The 13,387-nt window shown below is 36.8% G+C and overlaps 1 protein-coding gene across 2 annotated transcripts in view; it reads right to left on the bottom strand.

The window, feature by feature from the left end:
• Positions 1-13,387, bottom strand: part of SLK (STE20 like kinase) — a 62,796-nt gene that overhangs the window by 47,924 nt on the left and 1,485 nt on the right. The gene's annotated exons all lie outside the window — the stretch shown is intronic.

The raw sequence follows: 13,387 nt of genomic DNA, 5'->3' as shown, positions 1-13,387 counted from the left end.
GGTGCCTTTTATGTCACACACTGTCCCAGACACTGACAATGTAAAGAATATAAAAAATTTCTCTGCCCTCATGGCACTTAAAAATTGTGGTGAGAGAATAGTCAATAGGCAAGTAAAAAATACATTAGCAATTAGTACTATGGAAAAAATAAGGTAGTAAGATGAGGAGATGGTCGAGTGGGCAGGTACACAGGAAAGAGGTTACAGTTTAAAGAGGGTAGTTAAGTTAGACCTTACTGAGAAGGTGATCACTTGAGCAAATCGAAATTAATGACTCCAATGATTATGTTTTTTTGAGCTATGTAAGATGGAAATTTTAGTATTTTGCAAAGAAACAGGCTATAAAAAATCTCACTACAAATCTCCTATTTATTAACTTATTTAATCTTTGTATCAGAAAAGGCCCAGACACAGGGGGGAAAAAAGGTATCTCAACAGAATTTAATATCATTATTAATTATGTTAGTATGTAGGTAATTAAAAAGATAAAGAAAGAATATTAAAGATGAGGGAGGTAACAAGTGCAAGGAGAAACTACCATCCTTAGGACCAGAGGAGTCCATGTAGAAGACTGGAATCAGTAAGACCCCAAGGCTTGCAGGGAAGGTTCTACACAGCTGGAACTCAGATCCCTGAGAAGAAAGTGCTGCTTGGCTGGTGCCAACATATCTGATTTGGAAGAGGGGTTTCTGTGGGACTGGGGTGTCTTTCAAGGAAGAGAGGCCTAGCCAAATACAGCTGGTGTTATGAAAGACATTGATGAGGCCAGTTCTTGAGTCCTGGAAAACTACAAACTGGATTCAACTGCTGCTACAGAAAGAAACCGATGTTGCTGGGGTGAACAACTCCACTAGGATGGTGGTCACACACAAAAGCAGAGAGACAAGGACCCCACAGGAGACAAAAGAGAAAATCCGTGCAAGTCTCTTCTTTCTCCTCCCTACCGCCTACCTCTAGCACCCTGTACATGAGAAATCTAAAAGTGAGCAGCTGACAAGGCAGAAATGTGGCTTGCAAATACTGAGAACAGTATTATAAAACAGAGCATAGAAGGATGTGTTTGAGCTGAAAGACAATAACTTAATAGTTGCTGGCATAATCCTTAATCCTTCTAAAACTGATGAGGATAACAGATGAGAGAAAGAAGGAGCAGAGTAGTATGAAGTATTTGGGTAAAAAATATCTACAAAGTTCCAAAGAGCTGTTAAATGAAAAGAAAGGAAACAGCACTGAAGAAAGCACATACTTTAGACTACTGATACTGTTGTTATCTGTTTCCAATTATATGCTAATTCTAGTGATCTCTTCAGAGTCCTGATAAGATTTTGGTAGGAACAAGTGTCAGCATTAGAGTAAAATTATTAAACATAACTTAATAAAGATATCCAGCTGATTTTCATTATTTGTGGCAGTTATGTCCTAGAAAGTCACTGCAAACACTAAATTAGCAAATACTGACCCACTGCTCCTAGGAGAAATACGTACACAAACATATACATCTCTCATATAGATCATAATCCTACATACTAAACACAATTCATTCTGGTAGATTCTATCCTCTTTATTTTACAAAAGAGAAAATGAGTTCAAAAGTATCACATGCCTTGCTTGAAGCTGCCCCAAAGTAGGTGCCAGTGTTTAGGATTCAAATCCCATCCAACTGGCACCAAAGCCAGACTTCTTACACTACACTGCACTGCCCTCTACAGTCCCCCATCTTCGGGTCAAGTCGATGCATGAAACAAGTTCCATCTCAGCTGGGAATGTGCAGGTCTAGGGACTCAATTTCCCCAGCTCTGCACATATAAGCAAATGACTGAAAGCACTGAGTGCAGACTCTGGGGCTACAAATAAATTTTAACAAGTAGACAAACAAATATAGCATCTGCAAATAATAAGGACTAACTGTACATGCTTTTTCTAAAATTTTTACAAAATATTACAGAAGTCCTTTCTTTAAAAATCATTTTCATGTCATTTTCTCAATTCTGCAAAAATAAAAGAATATACTTTATATTCTCCTTCTATTTCAAGACACTATTTTATTTATAGTGTTATGGTTATTTATTCAAAATTTAGTCATTGACCGGTCAAGATAACCACCAACAAAATGATGTCAGTAAGTTAACATTGGCTAAATCTGCACTTTCCAAATGTTTTACCCATCTCAGATCACACAGTCCTCCCACTTATTTCAAGGACTTGCTAACTCTGAGGAGCATGAATAAACTAACACATATTGACAACTGTGTGATAGATAGCTGATAAAAATCTGCACAGATCCCATAGTTGTAAAAATGGAAAACAGAGAACCCAAAAGGCAATTACAAAAAAATTTAAATGACACAGAGTACACTTCTGAAAATTCATTCAAGAAAAATAAAGGTGTTTACATGGCAAAGATCATTTCCACACAAATATTCTCAACACTAAAATTATAAAGGACCAAAATGCACCAGCTATTAAGGTAAGAAACTCACCATGAAACGTACAAGAAAACAGAAAGCCAGCATGTTAAAGTTATTTTTACAGTCCAAAGTTTCAGCTACCTCTTTAAAATATAAATATATATGTGCTAGGTTTCTGGACTTCATGTGATATTGAATAAAAGGCATAATATTTAATAAATGCCAAATAATTTTAACAGTATAAGTAGTCACCTGCCTGAAAAGAGACTTTCTCCTTTCATAGAAAAAAGAAGAAAATAAAAATGGATGAATATATGGAGAAAGGGAAAAATGTGAAAAGGAGAACTATTAAGTGAAATAAAATAATGGTGCGAAGTATTTGAAAGTATGACCCCGTATATGTGGGTCCATTTGTGACAACATAAATGGACCTTGAAAGCATTATGCTAAGTGAGGTTACGTCAGACAGATAAAAACAAATACCATACCATCTTACCTACACACAGAATGTAAAAACAAAAAATCAAGCTCATAGGGGCGCCTGGGTGGCTCAGTGGGTTAAAGCCTCTGCCTTCGGCTCAGGTCATGAGCCCAGAGTCGGGGGAATCGAGCCCCACATCAGGCTCTCCGCTCAGCGGGGAGCTTGCTTCCTCCTCTCTCTCTCTCTCTGCCTGCCTCTCTGCCTGCTTGTGATTTCTGTCTGTCAAATAAATAAATAAAATCTTTAAAAAAAAAAAATACACATTGAAAAGACAAAACAAAACAAAACAAACAAACAAAAAAACAAAAAACCCAAGCTCATAGATAGACAACAGACCCATGATTGCCAGAGGCAGGGGGTAAGGAGTGGGAGAAATGGGTGGAGGAGGTCAAAAGTACCAAACTACCAGTTATTTAAAAAAAACAGTCATAATGATGGTAAGTATAGTTAACGATGCTGTACTGAATTTTTTTTTTTAAAGATTTTATTTATTTATTTAACAGAGATCCAAGTAGGCAGAGAGGCACGCAGAGAGAGAGAGGGGGAAGCAGACTCCCAGGGGCTCCATCCCAGGACCCTGGCATCATGACCTGAGTTGAAGGCAAAAGCTTTATTTATTTATTAACCCACTGAAACACCTGGGAGCCCCTGTATTTTTTTTTTTTTTAAGATTTTTATTTATAGGGTGCCTGGGTGGCTCAGTGGGTTAAGCTGCTGCCTTCGGCTCAGGTCATGATCCCAGGGTCCCGGGATTGAGTCCCGCATTGGGCTCTCTGCTCAGCGAGGAGCCTGCTTCCCCCTCTCTCTCTGCCTGCCTCTCTGCCTACTTGCAATCTCTCTTTGTAAAATAAATAAATAAAATATTTTAAAAAATATATTTTTATTTATTCGACAGAGAAAGAGAGCACAAGCACGGGGAACAGTGGAAGGAGAGGTAGAAACAAGCTCCCTGGGAGCCTGATACAGGGCCTGATCCCAGGAGGACTGCAACAGAAGGCAGCCGCTTAACTGACTGAGCCACCCAGGTGCCCCTGCCCTGTATATTTAAAAGTTGCTAGAGGGGTGCCTGGGTGGCTTAGTTGGTAAGTATCTGCCTTCAGTTCAGGTCATGACCCCAGGATCCTGGGATGAAGCCCCACCACATCATGCTCCCTGCTCATTGGGAAGCCTGCTTCTCCCTTTCCTCCTTCCCGTGTTCAGGTTTCCTCTCTCACTGTTTCTCTCCCGTCAAATAAATAAATAAATCTTAAAAAATAAAAGAAAATTTTTTAAAAAGTTGCTGAGACTAGATCTTAAAAGTTCTCATCACAAGAAAAAATGTTTTTGTAACTATGTAAGGTGACAAATGTTAACTAGACTTATCGTGATCACTTTACAATATATACACATATGGAATAATTGCACTGTACACCCGAAACTAATAAATGCTATATATCAATTATACCTCAATTTAAAATGTTTAATAATAAAAGTATTTACTTCACTTTGAAATATTCAAACCTATAGAGAAAGTGAATGAACTGAACACTGAACACTCATATTAACCCTCACCAAGTCACCAACTATTAACATTTTGTCACATCTGGTACTCTGGCTCTCATATACACACACAAGCATACATACACATATATTTTACATATAGATATGTACACACAGACACACACATATGGGCATTTCTTTTTTACTATACCATATGGAAAGTAAGCTGCACTTCAATTTCCAAAACTTCAGCATGTGTCCACCAAGAACTAAGACATTCTCCAACATAACCACAATTATCACGCCCAAAGAATTTAACATAGATCTAATATCTAATATTATTCCATATTCAAATGTCCTCAAATGTCTTTACTTTTTTTTTTTTTAGATTTTATTTATTCATTTGACAGACAGAGATCACAAGTAGGCAGAGAGGCAGGAAGAGGGAGAGGAGGAAGCAGGCTCCCTGCTGAGCAGAGAGCCCGCTGCTGTGGGGCTCAATACCAGGACCATGAGATCATGACCTGAGCCGAAGGCAGAGGCTTCAACCTACTGAGCCACCCAGGTGCTCTGTCTTTACTTTTTTAAAGATTTATTTATTTTAGAAAGAGAGAGGAGGGAGAGCATGCATGAGGGGTGGGGCAGAGGGAGAGAATCTTCCAGACTCCCCACTGAGCAGGAAGCCCAATGACAGAAGGCTTGACCCCACGACCCATGACATTATGACCTGAGTTGGAAACCAAGAGTTGGATGCTCAACAGACTGCACTGTCCCTCCTCAAATGTCTTTTAAAAAAATCCTTTATTGTTAACATTCTTTTTTAAAGACTTTATTTGAGAAAGAGAATGAGTAAGAGAGAGAAGCAGAGGGAGAAGCAGACCCCATGCTGAGAAGGTGGCCTGACACAGGGCTGGATCCCAGGACCCCAGGATTGTGACCTGGATCAAAGGCAGGCACTTAACTGACTGAGCCACCCAGGTGCCCCTAACTTTTTTTTATCTGTAGAATGTCCACTATCTGGATTTGTTTGTTCTTTATATTAGAATTAAGCTAACTATTTTTGACAAGAATACTACATTAGGTGATTATATATTTCCCATTGAATTACATCAGAAAACACATAATGACAGTTTGTCCTCTTACTGGTGATTAGCCTTATTTGATCACTTAAGACAGTACACACAAGATCTCTCTAATGTAAAAAGTACCCTTATAGGGTGATACTTTCAAACCATGTATATAAATCCTGCTCCTCCAAAAATTTTCACGCAATGATCTTAGCATCTATCAATAATCTTTGCCTGAATTATTATAGTAAGGTTGCAAAACGGTGGTTTTTCTAGTTTTATCAATCTGTGTATTTTTTTTTTCAATCTGTGTATATTAACTACCATTTTTCTATTAAGTTACTATTTTGTCATTGATTTTGTTGTTGTTGTTTAAATCTTTGGCCTGTCCCCATTAGTTTTTGAGCATGTCCTTGCTTTCTGGCATATTCCAGGCTCCTTTGGGGAAAAAAGGACTAGTGGGAAGGCTTTCACACTTTTCAATTTTATCATTTCTGTACTTTCCTACCGTACACCTGGATGAGCCATTTCAATTAGCTCTGGTTCTTTTTAGTGGGGAATGGTATTTAGAAGCCAAGAGCTAGTGCGGCACCTGGCTGGCTCAGATGGTAGAACATGTGACTCTTAAACTCAGGGTTGTGAGTTCAAGCCCCATGTTGGGCATGGAGCCGACTTAAAAATAACAGATATTTAAAGTCCCTTTAAAAGAAAAAAAAAAAAAAGAAGAAGAAGAAGAAGCAGCAGCCAAGAGCTGGGAATACTAGTCATAGTATAATTATTTGTAGGCCATTTCAGAAAGAATAGAAATGTGTGTGTGTGTATGTGTGTATGTATATTTATTATCTGAATAACTGAAATTGCAAATTCAAAAATTAGCATCACAGAGTTCTTCCTCATCTTTTCCCTATTCCAAGTTTCTAACTCCTTTCTCCCAGAACTTCAACCCTAGTTTCTAAAACATCAATATATCAACTCATTTGCTCTATCCTATAATATATACAAAGGTAGTTTCAGAATTCTATTAATACAACTACTAGTAACAAACCTATTTAACAAGAATTCTTTCCCATTTGGAAAGAAGAACTGATGGGGAAGGCTTTCATTTTTTAATTTTCTCATTTTTGTACTGCTCAAAAATCTAACCATATTAATATCCCCTTAAGTTTGTTGTTTTTTTTTTTAAGATTTTATTTATTTGTTTATTTGACAGACAGAGATCACAAGTAGGCAGAGAGGCAGACTGAGGGGGAGGGGGAAGTAGGATCCCTGCTGAGCAGAGAGCCCAATGCGGGGCTCAATCGCAGGGTCCCGATTATGACCCCAGCCGAAGGCAGAGGCTTTAACCCACTGAGCCACCCAGGCACCCCTATCCCCTTGAGTTTTTAAAAGACTGCTAACAAAAATTATCTGGATGGTAAAATTTTTTTATATATTCTTTATACTTTGCTATATTTTCAAAACAATAGCATTTAAATTTCTGAAAATGATAAATATACATTTTTTTGTTTTTTGGGTAGAAATGAAGCCTCATATCAATCCATAGAGAAAATTAAATTCCAGATGAATTAAAAGTAAAATTCTTTATAACTGAACTATTAAAAAGTCAAGAAAAATGTATAAATATTTACCTAATTTCTGGTAGGAAAGATTTCTCTTAAGCATGAAAGCAAAGAAAAAACAAGAACAAAAAAAAAAAAAAGAAAAAACAAGAACAAAGTAACACACTGACAGATCTTCTAGATTAAGGAATATTGTATGTCTTTATATCAAAAAAGCAGCATAAACTAAGGCAACTATAAACTAACAGCAGCATCTATGATAAATATTCATTTCCATAGTACATAAAAAGTACTTGCAGGGACACGTGGGTGGCTCAGTCAGCCTTCAGCTCAGGTCATGATCCTAGGGTTCTGGAGTCGAGCCCCGGAATAGGGCTCCCTACTCAGTGGGGAGTATGCTTGTCCCTCTCTCTCTCTGCCTCCCCCCCCCAAGCAGTGCTCCCCCCCAAATAAATGAAATCTTTAAAAAATTAATAATAAAGTACATTCAAATCAACAAGAAAACACTCTATTAGAATATGGATAATTCAATTATTTTTTTAAATGTGTAATCTCTCTAGAAATCAAAGAAATGTAAAATGAAATAAACTGATACTTTGCCCACTGAAAAACCAAATAACTTTTTTTAAAGAATAAGAACACTGAATTCAGGTTAAGGAAGAAAGGAACAGAAAAAGACCACTGTTGGGCTGTTCTTAACAAGTAGAACTCATGTACACATATAAAAGTACCCACAAAAATAATCTGGAAATATATATATGAAACTGGTAATAGGTACAATTATGGATATAAAAGAGGGAACAGTAACTGGAGTAATGGTCAAGACGACTAAATTTATTTCTAGTAAGTTAATTTTTATAATAAATAGACATTCTTTGTTGTATAATTAAAAATTAATTGAAAAATAAATTTGCACAACCTTTCTAGGGTAATTTCATAGCAAGCATTAATAAATGATCTTTATTTTGCCCTAACAATTCTACTTCTAGGAATTTGTCCTAAAGAAATAATTTATACCGGGTATATGGACACTTGATATATGATGGAGGCACTGCAAAGCATTAAGAAAAGGATAGACATTTCAGTAAATAGTGCCAGGATAATCGGATACCTATACAGAAAAAATTAAACTGTTGAGCAAAAAAAGCTAGACACAGAAGAACACATAAATAATTACATTTATATGAAGCTCAAAATGCACCAATAACTTGCAGTAATCTAGGTAAGAGGTAATGGCAGTTTTGAATAGTACTGCGACAGTGAAGAAAAAAGATAATTCACGAAATATTTTATAGAATTAACAGGCCTTGGTAATTACATTGGGTTTGGTAGGTAAGGAAGCAGAAGGTGTTAAGAATGACCTCCAGGTCTCTGGCCTATGTAACTGGTGGATAAAGATGTCAATCACCGAACAGAGAACATAAAAGAAGCAAATATGGAGCTGACATTAAGAGTTCGGTTAGTTTGTATTTTGGACTTAAGAAAACTGTGGGATATCTAAGTGGAAATCTCTAAGATACTGGGATACTACATCTAGAATTCAAAAGGGAGGAGGTCCTGGAATAGAGACATAAATTGCATTTAGACGGTAACTGAAGCCATGGGAGAAGATGGACTCTCATAGGAAAAGAAAAAGAGAACAGGGCCTATACCCAAGTCCTGTGGTAGCCCAATACTTAAAAGTTACAAAAGGGGGGAAAAAGCTAGCAAAAATCCGAGGAATAGACACAGAAATGGGAAAAACATTAAAAAAAATGTGGTGATCTAAAAACCAAAAGATGAGCTTTTTAAAGAAAAGGACTGGTCAAATGTCTCAAATGCTTCTGAGAAAAAAAGTATGGTGTAAGTATCCACTGAATATAGAAACATGGGAAATCCTGAGACCATAGCAAAAACCATTACCATTACCAAATAAATAATATAAAAATGTCACAGAACCAAAGGATATAGGTTTTTGGATTGAAAGAACTAACCAAGAGGCCAGCAAGATGAAAAGCACAGGGAAAACCTGCATCAAAGTTTGTATCACCGGGCGCCTGGGTGGCCCAGTTGGTTAAGTGACTGCCTTTGCTCAGGTCATGATCCTGGAGTCCTGGGATCAGGTCCCACATTGGGCGCCCAGGTCCATGGGGGGTCTGCTTCTCCCTCTGACATTCACCCCTCTCATGTGCGCACTCTCTCTCTCTCTCTCAAATAAATAAATAAGATCTTAAAAAAAAATGTATCACTATGAACAGGGAGGGGATGAAAAGAAATCTTAAAAGCTATGATAAGAAAAAGACCACAAAGAATCACAAAACAAAATAGCATAGGGCTCTTTTTTTTTTTTTTTTAAACTTAAGATTTTACTTATTTATTTGTTAGAGAGAGAAACAGAGAGCACACAAGCAAGGGGAGGGGCAGAGGGAGAGGGAGAAACAGGCTCCCCACTGAAGAGGGAGCCCCGAGGCAGGGCTTGATCCCAGGACCCTGAGTCAGATCACGACCTGAGCCAAAGGCAGATGCTTTTTTTCTTTTTTAAATCGTTTATTTATTTATTTGGCAGAGAGAGCTCACAAGTAGGCAGAGAGTGGGGGGAGAGCAGGCTCCCTGCTGAGCACAGAGCCCAACAAAGGGCTTGATCCCAGGACCCTGAGATCATGACCCAAGCTGAAGGCAAAGGCCTAACCCACTGAGCCACCCAGGCACCCCACCAAAGGCAGGTGCCCCAGATAAACTTATTTCTGAACTAGAATTCTATAACCAAACTATATATCAAACATAACATTATAATAAAGATGTATTCAAAAAGAAAAGATTTTTTTAAAAAGTGCCTTCCCATGGATCCTTTCTCAGAAGACTAACTCAAGACTATATAAAACCAAAACAAACAGGAAACTCCAAAAGGAAATACAAAGCATTTAAGACACTCTTGAAGTGCCTGGGTGGCTCAGTCAGTTATGCTTCTGGTTAAGCATCTGCCTTCAGCTCGGGCCGTGATCTCAGGGTATGGGATTGAGTCCCACATTGGGCACCACGCTCAGTGGGGAGCCTGCTTCTCCCTCCCCCACTGTCCCTCTCCCTGCTCTGTCTTTCATTCACTTGCTCTCTTTCAAATATATGAAAATTTAAAAAAAAAAAAAGTGTCCAACTCTTGACTTCAGCTCAGGCCATATCTCAGGGTTGTGAGATCAGGCTGTCAAGGCTCTGTGCTCAGCAGGGAGTCCACTGGAGATTCTCACCCTCTCCCTCTGTCCCTCTTTGTACTCATGCTCTGTATCCTGCTCTCTTTCTTTCTCTCCCCCTCACAAATAAATAAATCCATTAAAAAAAAAAAACACTCTGGAAGCAGTTTGAGCTTCTAGGAAGAAAACTTATACTCCATTATTGAAAAATATTAAAAAAGACCTAGAGGTAAAACATACGCATAAATAGGAAAACTCAGTATCAGAGATATTTTTTCAAAATTGATTTATAATTTTAATAAAATCTCTCCAAAAAAACACAGTAGTGTTTTGTGGAACTTAAACTAATTCTACAATGTACATGCAAGCACTAAGAGCCAAGGACCTACTAGATACTGTTGATGAAGAACATTGGGAAGTTGTCCTCTAGCAGAGGACTTATTTTAATGCTTTCCTAAATAAGTAAGAAATGGTACAGAAACAGATCAATGGAAGAAAATCGAGATCACAGAAACAGATGTTTTGTAATAGGACCCTGTCAAGTAGTGAGAAAAAAAAGTTTACCCCTAATGATAAGTTCTGGGATAACTGGGCATTCACACAAGGTAAAAAAATGAAATTAGAACGCTACTTCAAACCATTTATAAAAACCTATTCAAGGTGAATTGGAAACTTAACTGTTAAAGGCAAAATCATAAAGATTTTAGAAGACAATACAAGGGGTTATCTTCATGATCTCAGGTTAGGAAATAATTTCTTAAACACAATACAAAAAATATTAACTGAAACAAAGAAACTGACAAATTGCACCACATTAAAATCAAGAACTTCCTATTCATAAAAGGGCACCATAAAGAAAATGAAAAGACAAGTCACAAAATAAGGATATATTTAGTAAATGGTTAAAATTCAGAATACACTACAAATAAACAAGAAAAGGGCATCCAATAGAAACATGAATTAAAAACTTGAACACAAAAGAGGAAATCCAAATTACCAATAAGCTTATAAAAAGAATTACTTAGTAGTCAAAGATGAATTAAAACCATAATGAAAAAGTCACATCAGATTGTCAAAAATTAAAAATTCTGACAATACCAAATGTGGAAAAGAAGATGCAAAGCAAGGAAATACTCATACACTCCTGGTGGGAATGTAAATTGATAGTTTGGTATCACTAGTGATATTAAAGTTACACTACTCTATAACCCAGCAATTCTCCTCCAGAGTTAACTTTTAGCAAAACTTATATACAAATACACCAGAACTTGTATAACAGCTAAAACTGGAAAGGAATGATATATCCATTAATAGTACAATGGTAAATAATGGTGATATAATCATAAAATGGAATCCATGCAAAATGGAAATAAACTACTACTGTAGGTGATAAAAATGAACCTCACACGCGTATTTCACTATTTTTTGAAAAAAGGCACATGTCCATCAAGGGCCATAAAAAGAATCACTTTCGTCCAGCACACAGGAATTCAGTTTCTATTCAATACATGATTTTATGTCAACCCAAACATAAAAAACTGTGAGAGATATTACATATCTTCGTTCATAAGTCAAATAATACTACATTTAAAAGAGAAAATAAATTTAAAATAGTGAAGATTTTTCAGGCAAGAAAGTAACTGTTACAGTTGTATAGTGCTGAACGGAGTCTAAGGAATACAACTGTATGACAGAAAAATGTTTCAAATAAACTAAATATGCAAATGAGATGATTGCCTGTTCACCATTGATCTTTGTAACAATTACTAATATTTATGAGCAAACGACAGAATCAGTTTTAGAAACAGTTTTCTACTACATACTACTACATACAATAACAAGGTTTGCTAGCTTGTTCCTCCACAAAAAGGAAGTTTATAAATTTAAAATTTGTAGAGATCTTAGAAAACAAAAAAACTTTTAGGAAAAAGGCAAAACAGGCCATGTAAGCTTAAATTTTAAATTTTCTTTAAAAAAAAAAAAATCTCAGAGCCCATTCCCTGGAAGTACAGAACAGTGAAATGAAAAAGTAAAATGCAAAGAACACATACTCTTTAAATATCACCCGAAAATAGTAATCAAGCTCACAATTATTATCTTTAACACAATTTTATAGTGTTCAACTACATGGGGTAAGTCTCTTATTTTTTCAGAAAATTTTCAATTGATGTTTCACTATAGGAAGATATGTTACATTTTGCAGAAAGTGTCATTAAAAAATGAAATCCCCACAATCTGCCAGTGCCATGGGAAAACAAGAAAATTGTTTACTATCTTTGTAGGCTCCTTTTCCTGTCTCATCCCATATTTTACTTTTGAGCTCTAAATGTAATTAACAGTAATTCCTACCACTCGCTGAGCCCTTCCACATGCCTTATCTTTATTCCTTTAATTCTCACACACTGACAAGCAAGTCTTACTGATGAGAAAAATTAGTATTTAAAAATAAGGAATTTGTCCAAGGTCACAGGCTGCTATTGAGAGAGCCTACATATATGGTCCAACTCCAGAGCCAGTGTAGCCAATACTACACTGTTTCTATTTGATAAAACATTTGTACCATGAAAACTGCCCATAAACACCTAGCGCATTCTAACTACTGGATTCCATATGCCCTGAGGATTTATTTTTACCTTTCTTAGATAACTGTGTATTCACAGTATGATAGTTCGTGAAGGAATCTAAACAAATGTTTAGGAAAATGCAGAATTTTCCAGCTAAGAAAATGAAGACCCACAGAAGCTGTGTTCTGTTCAAGACCACAAAGCTTGTTTGTGACAGCCAGCACTAAAAGACAATTCTTGACTCCCAAAAGTGATCTTCCCACAGCACTAAAAACTCTTCCTGTCTTACTTACACTATACTGTAAGATCTTGCTGCAACCCATACTCTACCCTCCACACCAACAGTGAAGTTTATTTTGCCAACTTTGACAGCATAGGATAGCTTCAATACCATTCACATGCAGGTAACAAACGTTCTTTCAATCCAACAGATACAGAGATGCACCATGTGCTCAGGCAACACAGGAATATCACACAAATGTGTATCATAATTCTGGGCCCTAGTTTTATCATTAACTACAATATGTAACAAGTGCTATAGTAGCCATGTGACAACATGTTTTGAAAGCACACAGAGAGAAGTGGCTATTCCAGCTTAAGTGAAAAAATAAGGACTGGGAGCTGTGACAAGCATTTGAGGCAGGGCAAAGGCAGAAGTGTGATGA

The sequence above is a fragment of the Mustela nivalis genome (assembly GCF_964662115.1).
Source record: "Mustela nivalis genome assembly, chromosome: 2".
Taxonomy (NCBI): Eukaryota; Metazoa; Chordata; class Mammalia; order Carnivora; family Mustelidae; genus Mustela; species Mustela nivalis.
The sequence above is the reverse complement of the archived record's forward strand: the minus strand, read 5'-3'. Positions and strand labels throughout refer to the sequence as shown.